Source organism: Gouania willdenowi, chromosome 22, assembly GCF_900634775.1.
Source record: "Gouania willdenowi chromosome 22, fGouWil2.1, whole genome shotgun sequence".
In the NCBI taxonomy this organism is placed as follows: domain Eukaryota; kingdom Metazoa; phylum Chordata; class Actinopteri; order Blenniiformes; family Gobiesocidae; genus Gouania; species Gouania willdenowi.
The window spans coordinates 21,947,447-21,968,003 of NC_041065.1; the positions used below are offsets into that span (position 1 = coordinate 21,947,447).

At 38.6% G+C, this 20,557-nt stretch overlaps 1 protein-coding gene across 6 annotated transcripts in view; it reads left to right on the forward strand.

The window, feature by feature from the left end:
* The window catches only part of tiam2a (TIAM Rac1 associated GEF 2a), a 97,989-nt gene that overhangs the window by 32,179 nt on the left and 45,253 nt on the right, over positions 1 to 20,557 (forward strand). The gene's annotated exons all lie outside the window — the stretch shown is intronic.

Sequence of the window (20,557 nt, forward strand, 5' to 3'; positions counted from 1 at the left end):
ATTTGGCATAAGATGCACTGAGTCATGACAACACACTCACAAAAAAGGAAGGTGTCAGTCAGACTGTTGAGCTACCCTTTGCAGGCCACTCGGGAGAGTTTTACAGCAATAAAAACACAAGCTAGTGTTTGACTGGGCTGTTAATGGAGCATGGAGCTACCTCAGATTGGAGTGTGTGCTCTTTTCTTGTACAGAGAGGTTCCTATTTCTGAAGATTTGGGGCTATTAACATAATTAGTTTAATGATTTCATGACCTTTTGGTCTGCTCAGTTTCTCAGATGCATCATCAATGGGTCTAAATAGATGGAAATAACACATTCAACAGAAATAGCTCTATGACACAGAATATTCCTTCACCTACATGTTTTTCCCCTCTGATGTTTAGAGGGGAGCTCTTTAAACATTGTTATTTCAACAACAACACATCATCAGTAGGGTAAAACTGATTGGCATCATGCGGAAGCGGATTCGGGCCAATTTTGATGGAGAAAATCATTTTGGGTTAATCAAGAATAAAGTTGAAATGTCGAGATTGAAGTCAAAATGTCGAGATTAAAGTTGACATTTTGAGAAATAAGTTGAAAGATAATGTGGACATTAAAGTCAAAAAGATGAGATTAAATTTGAAATTAAACTCAAAATACAACATTCTTATAACTGGAAGGTTTGTTAATAAAGTCAAATCTACGCAAGCGGACTAGGGCCAATTTTGATGGAGAAAATAATTTTCGGCAAATCGAGATTAAAGTCGAAATGTCAAGATTAAAGTTGACATTTCGAGGATGAAGTTGAAAGATAATGTGGAGGTTAAAGTCGAAAGGACGAGATGAAACCCAAAATACAATATCGTCACAAAAGTTGATGGTTTGCTAATAAAGTGAAATCTACTCAAGCAGACTAGGGCCAATATTGATGGAGAAAATAATTTTCGGCAAATCAAGAATAAAGTTGAAATTTCGAGATTAAAGTTCAAATTTCGAGAATAAAGTTGAAATATAATGTCAAGATTAAAGTTAAAAAAAATGAGATTAAATTTGAAATTAAACTCAAAATGCAATATCGGTTTAAAAGTTGAAGTTTTGCTAATAGAGTCAAATTTATGGAAGCTGACTAAGGCCAATTCACCATATTTGACAATAGTCTCCATCAAAACTGGTCCTAATCTGTTTTCGTACAGCTTCTCACTAGCCACAGACGGGACTGAATGCTCCACTTCTTCCAAATTTGACTGTTTTTCATTTCGAACAGATTACGTTTTTGGCAATATTTCTATAAAGTCATTAAATGTCATTGAATTAAACTTCGAAGTATAGTTTAACGTATTCATTGGCACAGCATTTTGTAGACGGCCATGATCTGCTGTTTGTGGTCATATTGTGAATTGGCCCTTGTCAGTTTCCGTAGATTTGACTTTTTTTTTTTCATATATCACAATATTGTATTTTGAGTTCAGTTTTGAAATTTCGACTTAAATATCGACATTTTATTTCAACTTGACTCTCAAATTGTCAACTTTAATCTCAACAATATTACTTTTTTCCATCAATAATGGCAATAATCCGATTCCCAGTATCAAATTGAGGAAAGCCAAAAAAAAATGTATGTGGTTACTCAGAAACAAACAAAATGTACCCTGAAATAGAATTTGGGAAAAAAATAAACAGAAAATTGGAGTCTTCATAATGGTGGAAATGGAGAATATTCCTTTAATTTAGGATTTAGCTTCATCTTAAAGTGAATTATTGAACTAAGAAACTGTTTATTTTTTCAGGGAGCATGCTTTCTATTTGGCTTCATTTACTATAAACATGTAAAAGAGCTGCACTTACATAATCGTCTTTGTTCTCATCCGTTTAGTCAGTTTATTTTTGCAAGAAATCGGTAATGAAAGCCTCAGGTCAGGATCACCATGTGCATATTTTGGCCTTTGCGGTTCACATTTTTGAGGCCTAGAAAATATGCCTACCCACAAGGAAAATGGTGCTTTTTTACTATTCTGTTTTTCTTCGACTTGGAGCAGAGTTCTAGCACCAGAGTTGCACTGATTTAGTGTCTCCCATGTAATTTCGTTTTCATGAAAAACATATGCTAGTTTGGCTTGTTCAATGTTTTCCTTTAGTGGCACGAGTTGTGAGTTAAGCGTCTCAGCTTGCAGGACTGTCGCTTGTCGACGTTGTTTATTGGTGATGAGATGTAAAATATGGTCTTCCTCCTGTTAGGGTGACTCAGAATTAGTTTTTTTCCTACAGCTTTTTGCTTGTCTAATTTTAACCTTAGGGCTTTGTGTCTTTGTGTAGCTGTATTATAATTATAACTGGAACTTCCAGAAAGAAAACCATCAGATTGAAAGGTACTGCTTTGTGCAGTTTAAAAAAAAAATAAAAAATTCTCTGACTTGTCTTATCATTTTTTGTGCTTTTTTGATCAGTTTTGTTCTTTGGGAAATAAATTTGCATTGTGACCAATTTCAAAGGCAATACGGTTTGGAAGCCCAAAATATTCACAATTTAATAAATAAAAACAACATTTTGAAATAAATACCATTTTGATAAATAAAATAACAAATACATAATATGGCCATTACATTGTAAAATAAGGTAATATTATTATGAAATATGTTTTTACTGTTATTTAATATCTAATTATTATTTCATTATAATTAAATATTTCATAATGATTATTTTAACAATGTCGTACTTTTTTTTCGTCGTTTTCCAAGATTTTTTTAAATAAATTTTTTTACACATTTTTATTTTATAATGTCCTTTTCCACAATGGCCTTTTTATTTCATTATGTTGCTTTTCAGCACAATGACTTGGTCTGTCAATCAAAGCACATGAGGTGGAGCAAGTTAAGATGTCATTGGCTGATCCTTTACACAGACATGAGCAGCAGCACTTTCAGCATCGATTCGCTACGAGTGCATCACATGTTTGAGCAACACAGTCTCATCCCCAACTCGCCACATATTGACCATCGGTCAGGACCCCTTAGCGTCAGTGTTCGACGCACGTTACGCACGATTTACCACTTGGTGTTCTTTTTTGACGCTGAGGGTCCGTGTCCCGCCCTGTCTTTTCAACGGGCTGACGTCAGGTCATGTGACTGCTGACTCCTCAATGCAAAACATGGCGGACATCTCGTATATTTTAGTGGCAAATTGCCTTATTTCAAGATAGATTGTGGCTTTAGAAATGTTTTGATGACATAAATGTACCCTTAACCCAGATTATTATCCATTCACGGACCAAGTGGATGTTGTAATTCTTTTATTTAAACCTTTCCTATTTTCATCTCCTAACCGTGGTTGGGAGACACAAGGGAGATCCTTACTCTCCAGAGCTCAATGCAGCTTGTCTTCCGGTGTTAAATCCCGGAGACCTCATATAAAAGTGGAACTGCGCAGAAACAACAGGCTGTGTTGGTGTAGGAGAGCTGTACTTTATTAACTACCTGCACTGTAAACATAAACCTCGCTACTTGTCCTGGTCGCCGTGTCGGACTGGACTCAGGACTTAACACACATCTGCTCCACTGACACACGCACACGCATCGGTCGCGCGCATGTACCCGCTCCCTCACTTAAAATGAATACATTCAAGCATCTCGCATCTCCCAGCACTTTTCTTGCTTTATTTTTTATTATTAATACTTTTATTTATATTCTTTCCCATTATAATGTGTTCTTACACCTCGTTTCTACCACTGTGTCGGTCAAAGAACGGCCATGACCGGTGTCCAGGAAAACTAATCGATCTTAAAGGATCAAGCAGAGGTCCAACCCACTAGCTTTGATTGACAGACCAAGTCATTTTACTGAAAAACGACCTTATGAAATAAAAAGGACATTATTAAATAAAAATGGACTTTGTAAAAAATCTTGGAAATTAAATATAAAGTCTTTATTTCAAAAAGTATGACATTGTTAAAATAATCATTATGAAATATTTAATTACAATAAAATAATAATAATTAGATATTAAAGAAAAATAAAACATATTTCATAATATTACCTTAATTTACAATTTAATGGCCATATTATATATTTGTCCATTATTTATCAAAATGGTATTTTTGTTTCAAAATATTGTTTTTATTTATTTAATTATGAATATTTTGGGCTTCCAAACTGTATTGCCTTTGAAAATGGTCATAATGCAAATTTATTTCCCAAAGAACAGTCTTTTGGGCTTCCATAGTACGCAAGCCCTCTGTCATATTTAACTCTGCAGCACATTGGCCGAAAAACTCCAATGTTTAATTCCACGTTGTCTCTCCTGCACACTTTTCTCCTTATAAGGTGCTGTGCTTGTGACTTATCAAGCACTGGTAACATCTGTGCTTATTGTCACACTGTGATGAAGAGCTTTTACTGTCTTTTGGTAGTGGGCCCCTGCAGGGGGAATAAGGACTAAAGCTGAAGCATGTCAGGCAAAGTCAGACTTTTTCCTTTCTGGGCCAGATTTACATCCTTGGGGTATTCATATGTTGGTTTAAGGTATATTTATTGGAAAATGTGTGCACTCAAAATATTGGCCTTCTTGTTCCTCTGGATGTTTTTTTTTTTTCTGTCTGTGGCTGGTGATGTATAGCCGAACAGTGTCTGGAGTGGTTGCTATAAAAAGCAGGTGAACTAAAAGCTGGCGTTGACAGCATTGTGGCTCAGACGTTGTATTTTTTATTTTTCTTTTACGGCTCTGGGCGAGATGCTTGAGGGAAAAACACGTGACTGGCTTCTGCCCTTTTCTGGGTTCACACAGCTATTGTTCAAAAAGCTATAGCGAACACTTTGCTGACGTGACATTGGTACATTGGTAGTTTGCGTCAAAAATGTCACCTGTACGCTGCAACGAAGAAAAACTGCCAAAAGCAGACACTTTGTGCCGCCCGTTACCGCATAATTCAGTGGGTCTAGCTTTAACTTGTTTTGCTGTGGCAACTGGGTTTTTGGATGCACACACATACACACTTACATGCAGGACATACAACAACTTTGAGGGATTTGTTCACTCAGCTGTACTTTTGTGTACTAGCCCCCAACCCTAGATCCGCCGCTCTGCTGCACTTACAGGAACCTTCTGTCCAGCTCAGCAGTGTGACATCCCAGCTGAAGCGATGCACTCATTTAAGCAGCCTTTCAGCAACTATAGCCACCTCGCCTTTGAGGAGATTAAATGTTCAGGTCTGATCTGAACTACATTCCTTCTGGGTCACCAGCTTTTGCTAAAGAACCACCAAAGAAAATGAAGAGTGAATGAGAGTGGGTGTGGGGCAAGAAGAGGTGTTTGAGTCAGAGTTACAATGCAGAAGATTGGGGTGTAGGTGAAGATAGGGGTGAGGTAACTTCCTAACAAGGAATGGACTTCCTTTATGATTCAGACTTTGATTAACCCCAAGGAAATAACTGCTAGACAAGCCATTACAGCTTTTTTATTGATGGTGGTGTAAATCATGTGGGGATTGGTGTGTGTGCCGCAAAAAGGCCCCCATGGCACCAGTTGAGTAGCAGTGCATGTAATTCCTGTGAGCTTTCTCGACAACATACAATATTTCAGTCTGGGGAGGGTGCCGTCTCAGCACTTAAACCCTGGCTAGTTATTTGCAAGCTCTGAATATGCCAAAATTGTTTGATTGTCTTAATGTGTGAACAATGAATAGTATATAAATAGTATGTAAATATATGTAAATGAAAAATTTGTAGAGGAGCATTTGGAGGTGTATTGATCCACCTTTTGAGCTTGACGATCCAGCTGTTACTAATCTTTTATTCTCAAATGCTAATCTTTTAAAACCAATAATGCAGTTTATACAAAAAAGCCTGAACCTCTGATTAGAAATAGAAGGTGTCTATTTGTATGGTTGCCGTACGGACAACCCCCGGTGCTATTGGTACAGTTACCAAAGTACAAGTAAGTAGCATCTTAGGGTTAGGGTATAACCCAATATTATTAGGGTTAGGGAAAGGTTTATTCTTAGTCACGTGACCTAAACTGGCCAATGACTGACCTATCACGTGACCTAAACTGGCCAAATAGGGGCGCTGCGTAAGGATAGAATGTTGGTATATTGATACGGCAACTGTACGGATAGCCAGTGCCTCAGAAATATACCAACAAATGTTACAGCATTTGACAAAAACTTTAATTTACCATAGCTTCGTGCTTCTGATGGTATATGATGGCACATCTGACAGGGATTCAGCAGCTCTATTTGTATGGAAATGCCCTATTCAACTTCCACACCCACTCATTGGCCTTCTGCATGCTCACCAGTCAATCCCCACAACAATAGATATTGTGATTGATCCCTCTACCTCGGTCCAGTAGCCATAAGGTCCTACTTACTATCTGCAGCACTATTAGAAAGGCAAACACAGCTGGTGCTACAACCCAGAGTGCCTGGTGATGTGATCTTCACTTGGCACTGCGTGTCTTGCATTGTCCTATATGATCGATGAAGCCAATTGTGGGTACATATTTATCCAACCGCAGCCCACCTGTTCCTAGGGAAATGTTAAGTGGGTTTTTGTTGGTTTTAGAAAGAACCTTGAAAGACCATGCTCTTCAGTTTGTGCTTTTGTTGAGAATATTAATATTTTTCATCACATAATGAAGTCAATCTAATTTGGGCTAAAAAACATAATTAACCTTTTAACATTATTACAAATAATGGGTATTTTTGCATTACGATCGAGAAAACACATCACATCAAATGTTAGGGTTTTTTCGCAATATAACTGGGAATGAATATTTTGATGCACATAAATCTATCATTGATGCCTTATGATTCCAAGTGTATTTTGTTACCCATTTATCAAGGCCTCTGCTTCCGCAACAACACATCTGTCATCATTTACCTCGAATCACAAGTCCATAACTGCTGCCTTTCATGTTATTGGTGTTATTTCCATCATATAGTGTATTATGTACCCATATACATGTTGTTCTCCAAGCTTTAGTACAGACATGAAGGAGCTCTGGAGTATCTTTGTTAAGGAAGATTTTGAAGTTTGATAACATTCATTTTCTAGCTGAACCAAGCGACTTATTGTTCTCAGAGCAAGATACGCTTTTCCCTTCACTTCTTAGCTTCAGGTCCTTTGTCATGTTGATTCAGTCATTTGGCCTGCAACCAATGTAAATAGAGACTGCTTTTGGTCAGCAGTAATTCTGGCAAACACTTGGTCGACACACTTTTTTAAGGCTCCCTCAAAAGTCCCTCCCCAAAGAGTTAAGTGTCTGTCTAAACTTGGTTAAAAACATTCTTGAACTTAGCATGCAAGTTTTAGTTATTGGTAGGTGAAGACCATGTGAGGAACCTTGATGCTAAAGATGCATATTGGAAAAAAAGTCTTTAGAAGAACGTTTTGTCTTTAAATCAATATTGTCCAGAACAAAAGTCTTTTGTGTACAAGCACATTTTTTCGACTGCTCAAACATGGAGTGGACTCTCCTGGCTTTATATTGGAGCAGCCTTTGGTGTCGCTCATAGTTTTAATGTTCTGTATCTCCCGACATATGATCTCTGCTCTCGTGTTGCACAAGAGTTGTTCCAACTGACCCAAAGGACTAACTCACTCATTGCTTGGCGAGCTCAATTTGGCATGTCTGAAGTTGCTGCTGGCATGCGTTTAACAACTGATGTGTCCAGATGCTTGGAATCATCAGGGTTCAAATACTGAGAGAAATCTAAAGTAAATAATTATTGTGCTTTATTAGATTTCTTTCATCTAACTTTTTGATACTTTTGGTAATATTCTACTTCTCATTGCCCTATGTATTTAGTTTCTGGCCATTTATCGTGGTCATGGAAAGTATGGGCCCGACCCACTCCAATATCTTAGCCCACACTTTGGTATTCACTGTTGTACAGCAATACCTTTTTTCAGTAATAGATGAATATACCCAACGGAACGTCAACTAACATCAACAAGAACACAACGGTCACACAAACTCAAGGTCAGGATTACCAGTGGCTCTGGTCCTTGCGGGGGTTCAAGCCAAGTCAAGCAGATTACACAGAGTGCTGGTCACTGCTCATTCTTTCACCTTAGGACATGTGTGCAATATTAATACATGCCCCTTCACATACAACATCACAGCTGCCAACAGGCATTCCCATAAGGGCATCTTTTTGAAGGTACAGCGGAGTTCATTGTGGTTCCAGGTTCATCAAAGTGTGAGACACTCATTCTTCGAACCTGAAGCTGGCCAACCAAGTTTGACAGGCTGCTGTAAATGCAGCATACATACACATGTGAGCACAGGGGACACCGGAGGCTATTAATGGCATTTGACCTTCAGGTGTTATTGGAGAAGCTTCTCGATCCTAATGGTGTTAGGTGTGTGAGAGCCAAGATTGTGCTTGGTTTACAGCCTCCTACTGATCTTCTATTTCTCTTTGCAGACACTAATAATAGCTGATGGGGAAACTACTTCAACTTATGTATTGGGATTTGTAATACACAATCAGTTTAAAAACAATGCGTACACTATTTATTTAGTCCTAAGTCACAAGCTGATTTGCATCAATACCACCTTGTCTTTCTCGCTGACCTACAGTAAAGGAATTGCTTGCTGCTAAAGCCATTAAACCCCATGTGGCGGTCACCACTTACCACCTTCCTTCTGTGTCTTCAACAGTAGCTAGGCAGCGTGGCTCATCTCACATCTACTCAAACATCCCAGGTGGTTTGATGCACTCAAAAGGACATATGCTAGCTTTTCCAGACGAATCCTCCCAAAAGTGGAAGATGTTGCACATAATGTTAACAGTTTAGACTGCTTCTGTGTGGAAAAATGGACCAACAGCTGTTTGAACCTGTCAAAGAGAATTATCTCTCATTCCTAATAATAATACATTTTTGTTTAAAAATTTAATATTTATTTCAAAATTTAAACATTATCTGTGCTCACATACATCTAGATAAGCTATGGATTTTAAGAAATACATCCGATGGAGCAGCTTAGTCAGCAACCGTTCCAATGTGGTTTCCAGTCTTGTACTCTACAGGAAACTAATTTGATATAACATTCAGCTTCAAACCCCCAAAACATCTATCTTTATTCTCCAGTCCACTGACTTGTATGAAGTAACAAATGGATAATACATTTATCAGTAGTGACGTTATGCTTCTCGTTAATCATTTCAGAATGTTCTGTCACAATGGTTATATTTTGTATTTTTGATACATTATGAATCAGATAGTGAGCACTAAGAATATGCGATATATCGTCAAAAACATTCTCACCGGTAAGAATATGTCATCCCATGATAGAAACGATAAATTTCCATTAGCGAAGGCCACGGGCCATTTGTCCAAGAATTTAGCTAAGAATGCCCCTAAAAACCTTGTGCCACGGCCCAAAATTGCCCCTAAGTATTTTGTCATCAACTTATTATTCTCTGGAGCAGAGCGCTGTTCACGGAAGCGCCGTCACCACCGCCCCTCCCACAAACACACACATACAAATGGCGGTTTTCCCATTCATGTTCCCCATGTTATATGTGATTGTTTTTTCATGTTTTTTGGTCGGGATGTAACTGAAACGGAATTTACCCTCGGGGATTAATAAAGTATAATCAATCAGTCAATCGTCACAGCTACCTGAAGTTGCCGTGCTGTGATAGATCATAGGCCACTACTTGGTTAAGACCAGACAACCATCCAACAAAGGGAACCAGTCCAAGTTCCTCTGCCAGATCCACCCAAAGTTCCCACAAACACGGTGACAGAGATGAACCTGCAGCAACGATTATGAACCGGAAACTCAACTAAAGCTAACTAAGCTAAGCTAACTCACCGACACACAGATTGGACTAAGAGCTAAAGCTAACCACTCCATATAAGGATTTATTAGACCAAGTAAAAAGTACATGGCTTACTGTTTATGGTCAGTTTTAACACTTACATGGAAGGATAAAAGCTGAACATGTCACACGTTGTGTGAAATAAATGTTAGCATTAAACTAACGTCACTATTCATTCGTCCCAACTTGTGAAACGCAATATTGTTAAATCATATTTCACGTGTTCACAAGACAAAGCTGGTCCCATGACACGGTAATGTAAATATTGTGATTATTAAACAAAAATATCCTGAAGTAATAAATCATCATCTTGATCTGGTTTAGTTATAGGAAATCAGAGATATATTTATCAACCATAACTTTATGTAGCTCATTATCAGATATAAAAAAAAACAATTCAGCAGCAGTAAAAACACTATTGGAGTTCTTTTTGCTGTTCATGTGCTTTTTTTTTTTTTTTTTTTTTTTTTTTTAAGAAAATAATTTCATTTTAACTGAGAAAATTAATTATTCCATACAATAACACTAAAAGTATGACCCACATGCAAAAATGTATTCCATAAAGTATCAGCTCTTGAGCTCTTTGAGTCAGCAGCTATTGTAGGCTTTTTTATGTGTCTAGTGTTGATGTATTAAAATTAATTTGTGTTTGTAAGGCACCTGTTCATACTTTAAGTTGGGAATAGTTTTATTTATTTATTGCTTTTATTTATCGTAATTGTTGTTGTTGTTATCATTATAATACCAGAAATTATCAGGATCATTTTTTTTGTCTATATCACCCATCCCTAGTGAGTACCACAATGCCTTAAATTTTTTTGGTGGCACTCGTGAAATTGGCTCATTATCCCTATGTTTTATATAAAATGGCCGCAAGGAAACTATAAGCAAGCCGATATTAGCCCACATTTTGCTCATCCTGGCCCTTTTTTTGTTGTAGTCTATTTGGCTGAATAAGCAATTACATAACAATTAACCTTTTTCATCCTCATTTATTGTATTTTTGGTAGGTTTCCTTTTTCTCGGTATATCAAACAAAGCGTCTCTGAGAGATTCAGTATATTTCGACATTTAAGAGCCTCCCTTTGGCAAAACTTGTTGAAATTTGCTTTGAATGTGACAGGATCCGCTGTGTGGTGAATGCCTGTGAAGTCATTCATTATAAATCATTTCCCCGTTTGAAGGGTGATATCATTTATTCACGGTCTCATGAGGTTAGTGATCCGCAGAGCACTCCCTGACTGGTGACTAATGTGTCGCTGATGTTGGGTTCTTGACTCGGTGACGGCGGAGGCACTTTGGTGTCCAGGCTATTGCAATTCATCGTCCCTGTCAATACAAATTTTAACTGAGAAGCTTAATTTCTTGCCTATTTGTCCGTCAATGTCTTTTCTCCTGAGTGTGACAGCGCACATCCCTAAGTTCCTCAGCGCAAAAGTCTGATCTTGTTTGACAGTGGCTGTCAAAATACTAACTTTAACAAGCGCAGCAGAGAATTGACATTATTTTGAAAGTTGTTCTCATCTGTGAGATGCCTGTCATCCACAGTAGGAATTTGTGTGTGCGAGTGGTGATTTTGTCTCCAGTGGCGAGCCTTGTGGTCTGCTCGCGTGGAGAAATCTGCTTCAGTGGAAACTTGTGGTTCCCTTTTTAAAATATTAATAATATTCTACAGCACATATGTTTATACTGGCGCGGCCAAGACTTACCCTAATAATAGGTGTCTGAAATCTAAGGAACTGGGTTTTCCTGACAGTTTGGATGATTACGGGGTGTTCAAAGAGCTTCTACTTACTCCGCCAGTTTATGTTATTAGCCTCATTTCTCTCTGTGTTTTCTTTCACTCCATATTTCTGATGTTTACCCGTAGTCAATGGGATTTTGATTTAATTAGTGGAAACTTAAATTAGCACAGCCTTTTGTTTTTCATTTCCCTGCACTCCTAATTGGCCTTTAAGTGTTGCCCAAAAGAAAGGAGGTCATTAGTCGATGGGCATCTTTTCTGAAGTGATGATCATGTGTGTGTCTACTGGTACTTGTTTGGCTCCAGACATGCCTGCTGCGTTTGCTAATTATGCTATCATGCAGTGCCACAGGCTTTTCTCTCTAAGCTGGGAAGTATTTTAACAAGCGAGAAGACTCACTCTTTCCAATCTGTTACCAGCATCTGCATCACTAGGCTTTTTGGCAAGCTGTGCTACGGCTAGCCACAGGAGTCCAAGGCCAAGGTACAGTTTCACATATCATGAATAATGTTGAAAATCTGTGATCATGTATGCCTGCTGCATATGCCAGAGCTACTTTGGAATTTACTTTGAGATTGTCAGTGCTTCCACAGAAAAGTAAGATCATCAGGTTGGTACCTTAACCGCTGTGCGCCTCTGTGGTCATTGTTCTTTTTTAAAGAAAGTGGTGCCTGGGTGGTGTCCCGATTGCCCAGGAATCGTTTTCTTTATGAAGCAAATGTCTCCTCAGAGAATACCGTCTTACTCCACAAGTAGGGAAAGGAGGAACAGTAGAGGGTTTGTTGTTAGGCGTTTGCCTCTAGGGTTAACTATCCTTCTCCATTGCCCTCGAAGCCCTCCCCCTGCTCAGGAGAAGCCTGTGAATAAAGGCCACTCTTGTCCTTTTCGTAATGGAAGAGCTTGACCTTTTCTGACCCCTGCTGGTTGGAGCATCTGCCTGTCGATTCCGCCGGCCCGTCCTGAGGGACTCCACCAAGGCTGCCTCATCTGCTTGGGAGTTGTGATTTGATTAGTTGAAGAATTTGTTTTGCCGAATAAAATCAAACACGGCGGCCTGCAATGTTTCATCATCAGAAAAGAAAGCTTGTCAGCCTCTAGCTGTTCCTTGATTTAGTCAGTAATCATGTGAAAGCGCTAACCAAGCGATGTGCATGACAACTGTATAATGAGTGATCCTTATTGATGTTCTTAAGCCTCCCTGTATGAATGGGTTAATAATGACTTTGGCAGGGACCTTAATTAAATCATGTTAGTAAGGCTGTCCACATGTGGCACAGCTGTTAGTGCTTAGATGAGCTTTTCCGTGCCCTCAGACAAGGTGCAATTCGGTGCATGCAATGGCTTAGTTTTTAGGTTATCAGCATTTATGAGTCACATTCCTAAGAAAAGGCTTTGTAGAGCAGGACAAAGGAGTTTGTTTTACAAAGATCAGTCCGCAAATTTTTTCCGGTCATCAAACTTGCTCATGTGCCTCTGTTTCCATGTGACCAGAAAAACCAATTCCACAGGTCACTCTTTGTTGTTGCTATGGCTTTACTAGTCAAACAAAACTGCTGGTCCTTAGCTTTGACCAACACCTGTTGTGGATTATGGGTTGGGAAAAGCTCCTGGCTAATTTCTTGCGATAATTCAACAGTGAAATCTAATCTGGCATTTGACATTTGGGTTTACTCAGAGTGGTGCTTGCTGACGTTACGTCGCAATTTTCAAGAGGCTTAACCTGTTCCCACTTAACCTGGATGAGTTTTTTCTGAAATGTTCGTGTGTTCATAGTCAGCCTGTTTGAAACTGGTTTCTTATATGTGACACTAGGGATGTAACGATTAATCGTAAGGCAGTTAAAAATCGATTCATAGGTATAACGATTCACATCGATGCTGTGAAAATTGAATCGCAGTACTTTTTTTAACCAGCAGAGGGCGCTACCCAGAAGTGTTGGCGGCGAGCGAAATCTGCTAATACTTTCTTTCTGGCCGCCTTCTACTCTTAAACATATTCATAAATGATTCATTACCCCTTTAGCACCGAAAGAATATCTGTAATATTACGTGAATATCTGTAAAAGTCACGTTTTTCTATTAGCTCTGTCTGCTAGCATAGCCTCTCTTCTTAACTGCAAAATATCTGCATGCCAACCGACCACTGGGTTACCAGCGCCCTCTGCTGGTTCAAACAAATATCTGACCTAAATACAGTAAAATGACTGTTTTTTTTTTTTGTTTTTGTTTTTTTAGTCCAATTGTTAAGGCACAAAATACATTTTCAGTTGCACTTTTAAAAAGAAAAATAACTATTATGCAGTTTATTATTGTTTACAATAGAACCAGAATTTAAATAATAAGCTTCTTCTTCATTTGTATTATTCCTTTTTTTTTTATTTCATTCAAGATTTATCTTTAGTTAAATTGCATTGTTTTGAATAGTTCATCAAGGGATTCTTTTGACAATGAAAAATAGTATAGTATTTTCCCAAAAAAAATAAAGGAATATTTTTCAGTCATTTATATACAGTCCCCATTTTGTAAAATAAATCGTGAGAGAATCGTATCGTGAACCCAGTATCGTGAATCGAATCGTATCAGGAATTGAGTGAATCGTTACATCCCTATGTGACACAGTTTGGTTCATAGTAACTAGATCACTCACTACCTCACGTTTCTGCGTTCTTTAGAAATTGTTGGCAGCACTAAAAGGCACCACAGGTGTTAAATGTGTGTTGCAGCAAACAATGCTTGCAGTGGTTTAAATTTTTCCCCTGAGACACAAACACCTTTCTTTCACTATAATAAACAATAGGTCTCTATTGGCAGCATCAATTTACTGGAGGTGGAGTCCGCAATTATGTTCAGAAACACTTTTTGTTATACTGGGTGATATGGTCCTTCTATCCTGAGAGTAGTCAATACATCATGTATTCAGAAAAAAAGAATGAAAAGTCGGACCCTTTTTGTTGACAGGTCAGCATTTGTTTTGCTTCTGTGCGATCTGGTGTTTTGATATCAGATGTGCTTTCAAGCTTGTGTGGTTGTGGCTTTGGACAGAAACCTGACAGGAACATACAGGAGGGGGGTGGAGCTTAGAGTAGGTCTTTATAGTTCAAATCCTGCTAGATCACAAACACTTTAAAACGATAAACTCTTATATTTAGCTTTTATTGAGTCGTGGCAATTTCCTTTGATAATTTTTCCGATACCTGCTTATCCTGATGAGGGTTGTAGGCTTTGGAGCTTAAACCACCTAAGCTGAATTCTGTCGAAACACTGACTGTACAACCTTGACAAGTCTCCAGGTTATCACATTTGTAACACAGATATGTGTGTTAAATGTGTACGCTAGAGTTAGGGTCAATGCATTGACTGTTTCAATGTTTCATTAGATATGTAGGGGTATCGACAAAGGCAGGAACCACACACATTGCCTTCGGAGGCCAGAACAAATGGTCTTTGAGATCCAAACCTTCTCTAAAGTTTCCCTGTGTTAAATTACACATGCAGAGTAGTCTCAGACATGTAGAAGCTGTGATGACTTAAATCTGTGTGTGCACTTGGCTCCTCACCAGCTGTATTCTCATGCATGCTCTCAGGTTGCCAGGCTGACGGTCCTGCTCACATTTCCCTCCACATTTTCTGTAGCACAAGCTGCCAATTCCACCCGGCCACAACAAGTCAAACCATTTATTGCATGATAACATGAATTAAGCTTTTGCCATTGTTGTTTGCCTTTGTTTTCAACTTGTTCATTGCTAGCAGAGTTTACCTGCTTTGATCAGCAGCCAGTTTAACAGTGAGAGCGAGTAGCTGGGAGGGACAATACGTCAGAGCATCATCTTGAGATTCACATGAGCTTGCTGTGTTTATGAGCTGCACTGCCAGCGGGGGTTACATTCTTTTTTAGATGCAGCAGAAGTGAGTGGTGAAACGTACGTGGTGCATGTTCAATTCATAAACAAGCACCAAGACTGTCTAAACAGAGTTTTCCAGATTGATGGTTTGTTCAGTACTTTCTGACTGCAGTCCTGTGTTTACAGCACACTGACGGAGGTCTGCCGTCTGATACAATCTATGACTTGTCCTATAGGACATCTACAGCCTGTTGCACTAGAATGACCACAGTATATATATTATTTTATACTCCGGTCCAGTCAACAGTGAAAAAGAAGGGAATGAATCATCAGGTTAATTTCCAATCAAAACGGTAATAAATTACTTTCTGTAATCAATATTTGATGCAGTCTGGATTTGCCATTGCAAGAAAAAAAAGACACTTGTCTGTTTGCAATGCAGTTCCCAAAGCTCTTTTAAACACCCTAATCCTCCTATTTGTAGGAGAGATAATCGTGCCTGTTTGTAGTGAGTTGCTCTTGTTTCAGGCATTATTTTAACTGTCAAGGCTTTGAAATACTGAGTAAAAAAGAAGCAAGGTTCACCACATGAAACTTAAATTATTATTCAGCTTAGTTCCCAGATTTGATGACTAATAGCTTTTTCACCTGGTAACCATTTCGAGCAAGGAACCAATCATCAGGCCAGCCAATGAGCTACAAGACAGGCTTTTATATGGTCATTATTGGCCTCTGTGGTTATGACCACTAATGTCTTGCTGAGCAAAAGCTCCTTTGTTATTTTTGTTAACCTTGACCACAATGAGCAAACTAGACAGACAGGCCCAGGCAAGCCTGACCACTTCAGAGGCACTAAAACTATCATCTTGCCAGTTTTGTCACTGCATGTTTCTGCCGTCATTTGACATGATGTAAACAGGTTTGAGACAGAGTACTTTGACCTGTTTTTGGTCCAATTTGTTCCAGTTATGCCATTCACTTACAGGGAGATGGTCTTGTAACGAAGTGGGTGAGAAGAATAGTACATGATTATTTGATTAGATGCAGTGAAATTATTTAACCTGACTTAGATCTGACTGGGATCAGCATTCTGGCCCATATTTGACCACAAAAGGGGGCGCCAACACCATGCGTGAATTTAATGTGAGCATATGGCCCAGCTTGGCAGGGGGAGATAACATTAGAATCATTATTTCTATCAGTACTAACGCGTCCTATGGCCTTTTGAGCATGAGTCACATGTCAGTGATCCATCAACATGAGCAAAGCCAACAGATTCTTGGATAAAGTCAATTTCTTGCAATGAGCAAAAACTGACTGATGGGAGTGATGCTCCTACACCTCGCGATGGTGGGAGGCTACGAGTCCACGTCTCCTTTGGCGTCAGGGCTCCTCAGGAATGTAAAGAGGGATTAATGCACGCCTGTGGCGTTGATGGATGGGACTTGGAGCCATGCAGACATGCACTTATATTTACCCACAGAGCATCTGGATAAAGACTGTTTGGTCCTCCCCAACAGCAGTATGTGCCAGGTTAGCAAGTGTGTCCATGGATGTGTGTGTTTCAGCCATATGTAACACCAGACTTGGTTGTTTGCCCCACTAGCCTAGATAGGCATGTGTTTATTGGCCTTTAAGTTATAGTTTAGAGATTTACTTCACTGTGGTTTTATACTATGCACTGTAAAGTGACCTTAGGTGTCCTGAAAGGCACTGATTTTTCAAATAAAATGTATTATTATTCATGGACACTTTGAGCCATTCAGTTTGTTAAAATGCAGAGTAATCGATTTCTGCTCGCTCCCCTTTTACCTCAGGTGATTGATTGCTTGTAGTGTTTGTGTCGTAACATGTATGTGTGAATCCCTATGTCACCATTTGAACATCGATATCTGTACGCATTTCTATAGCTCTCAGATCCTCTCGCACTCATTGTTTTCAAGGGTCCTTCATTGGTTTCTGTGTGACCTCTAACTGCCGACTCATTTTAGCAGTACATCGGCCATTGTTCTCTGATGGATCACCTCGGGGAGCGAGGAGTGTGTCTCACCTGACTGCCACACCGCACTACACTGTCTCCTGCTATGATAATGAGTGAGTGAGTTGCTGGCTGATGATATTAATCACCAACAGCCCACTCTGTGTGACGGATGATCCTGCAGCTCAAAAAGGACAGCCATAGCCAATTCCAGTGCAGATGATACAGTTTCAGCATGTGTTTAAATTATGCTGGTATTCACACACGTGGAGAAAATATACAAAGTAATTCATGAGAAGGTTGAATAAGGTTTGGTAATTATTGATCATCCCTTGCTGAAAGCAAGCAAAACTGCTTTCCTTTCTTTTTCTCTCCAACACTTTCTATCTCTAATCAACAGAAAGATTTTTCCATATCTTGCTTTCTGTTTTATATAAGGTACAGACAGCTGTTAGGGTTGCCCTTCTTCCTGTGTTTTCATGATTTTCCCAGGAGCATTAGGGTCTCTTATTTTATACACACAAATATGTTTAAGTAGTTCTTTCTTTTTACTACTTATTAGCGCTAGTCCCAGTAAAGAAATAGGGATTTAATTAGATAAATACTGAGTAAATGTTTCCAAAAGTTCTTGACTGAGGATACACTGTCCAAAACAATGAGTTAATTGCAGTGAAACTACTGCTTTAATTGCAAAATTGTCAACAAGCAGTCTTAAAGAACTGCATTGAAGCTTTTCTAGGGTGTGGGAATAATGCCAATTTCACCATGTAAATTAGCAGCAATTTAATTTGTGTCAGTGTCATTATTTGCCACAATAACAAAGTTTCCAGTGACAGCCAAACCTCATTTTTTAGTTTCAAACCTCTAATCTTTAAAGAAATCACCAATTCCAAATGACCGCAGCTGAACAAGAACACACGTTAATGCTGGTTAGCAAGTTTTAACGGTCTGTGATTAAAAAGTGAAGCTAAAGATAACTTTTTTCAAGGACATTCCTCGTCAGAGACCGAGATAGAGGAGAGATAAGAAGGCAAACATATCATCACAAATTCAGGAACACAACAATCCTCTCCTGCAGAGATGATATCAACCGAGGTGTTTTGGTGTTCCCCCAGAATTTGTCAAAAACAAAGTAAAAATGCAGTTTTACTGATCAAAGTAAAGTCAGAATATCCATAATATGTTGAATCGTGTTACTAAAAACAAGCGGCTCTTGAGGAATGGCACACGGGGTGCATGATGTGGACTTGCACAAGTTTTTTCGCTTTCACATTTTTAACCCTCGATTGACTTTCCTCTGTCCATACGCTTCTGAATTATCACTGATGCAAAGCTGATGTGCACCTGCCATTTTCCAGCTCCATCTCGAACATGCACAAGCAAACATGCAACTATCAATCAATCAATCAATCAATCTTTTATTTGTATAGCGCCAAATCATAACCAATGGTATCTCAAGACACTTTACAGTAGAGCAGTCTTAAGAACTATGCATTCTATTGTCACTCAAAAGATATAAACTGAAAAATCCAACTAAGTGTTCTCTGAACAAAAGTTGAGAAAGTTTGCAGCTGAATTCAAAAAGCTGTGCCTCTTGTGTTCTTTTTGCACTCACCCGCCCTCCTTCATTGGCAGATGTATCTGTATAGTGTTCACCTCCTTCCATTGTGTCTTATTTCAATCAGACAGGGGTTTCTTTACAGCAAGAATCAGTCCAAAGCTAAACTTTAAACAATTTAAATGACCACCAGCATGAAAGACTAATTTTAAATCTCTAAAGAACTTTCATTAGGGAGAGTTTAATCCAGATTAAGCTTTTTCAGTGTTGTATTTGGATCTCTTTGTATGATAAACCCCAGAAATGACAAGGAGTAAAGGTTTGTGGGAGGAACCTTGCCCTAGACAAAAGACCTGACTTTTGACCCCACCCTAAAGCCTCCCAGTTTAAACAAATTCCATCAGTCGACGCCCATGCTTCCTTCATCAATCCACTTATCATTCTGAAGGCCAGACACTCAATAGTTTAAATCTGTATTTATAGGTGGGTCAGTTTGCTAATTGATCCTAAAATGAGGAATTGGAATCCATTTTTTTCCTGCCAGTGAATATTTGAGCTCAAACTGCAGCAGATTGTCTCTGGAGAATGAAGTAATCAATAGTATGAAACTATATAATGACCTCCAGACAGAAGAGTGACACTATCATGCTCTTTATAAGGGAACAATATTAGAACTATTAACACTTTTATTAACAAAATACCCGTATTTTACTGTCCATTGAAGAGCTTTGCTCTAATGAAACTATTTTATTTCTATCATGTATGATTATTACAGATAATACATGTAATCTTTTACTTCAACCCCAGACTTAAGTTTGCATAACAAGTTGCTGCTTTTTTAGCTTTTTTTATTGCACAAAAAAAATACGAACCCAAGAATCAAACAAAAATAAATACACATGGCCTTTTCAATAGATATTCACTTAAATAAAGGTCTAATAAACAACAATGTCTAAAGAAGCACAACTACAGAGCAAAACTAAGGTAAAACAAAGGTATTCTCCCTCAAGTTGAACAGTAAACATTTTTTATTTGATGTTTAACCTAACCTTGGCTGTGATATCGTGCAATACTTGTAGTTATGTTATGCAATTAAATCAACAAATTTACATCGGTGCATTGTTGTTTTCAACACATACTTTCATGTATATAAGCCTTTATTGAGAGTAAACCTGTGTTGAAGAGAAAATAAACGTGACCTGTTGGTACTGTTGGTTGAGTCCACTGCTTTTATTGGACGCTTCCTGTTTGTGTTCCTATGAAAAGCTAACACTGTCTGGCAATGAACACAATGAACTGTTTAGTTGACGAATTGTTTCAGTGTGACCTTAAACTTTCATGATACAGTTTTTTTTATTAGCTTAAGGAGTTTAAAAGAAATTACAAGTATGTGCAGGGTTTAATATTAGAAATTTAATCAAACTTTGCAGAGTCGGGCCTGTTTTGACCTGTAATTGATCATCTAAGCAGCGACCTGCTTTGACTCTGGTCGGCGGGAATTAAACCAGCACCTGCTAGATATGAATATGCATTACAGCCTTTTGTTTTAAAGCCTTTCAGTCGTCACGCTGCTCAGACGCTCTAAGCGTGCGTGTTGACCAATAATGCCAGCTTCTATGGCTA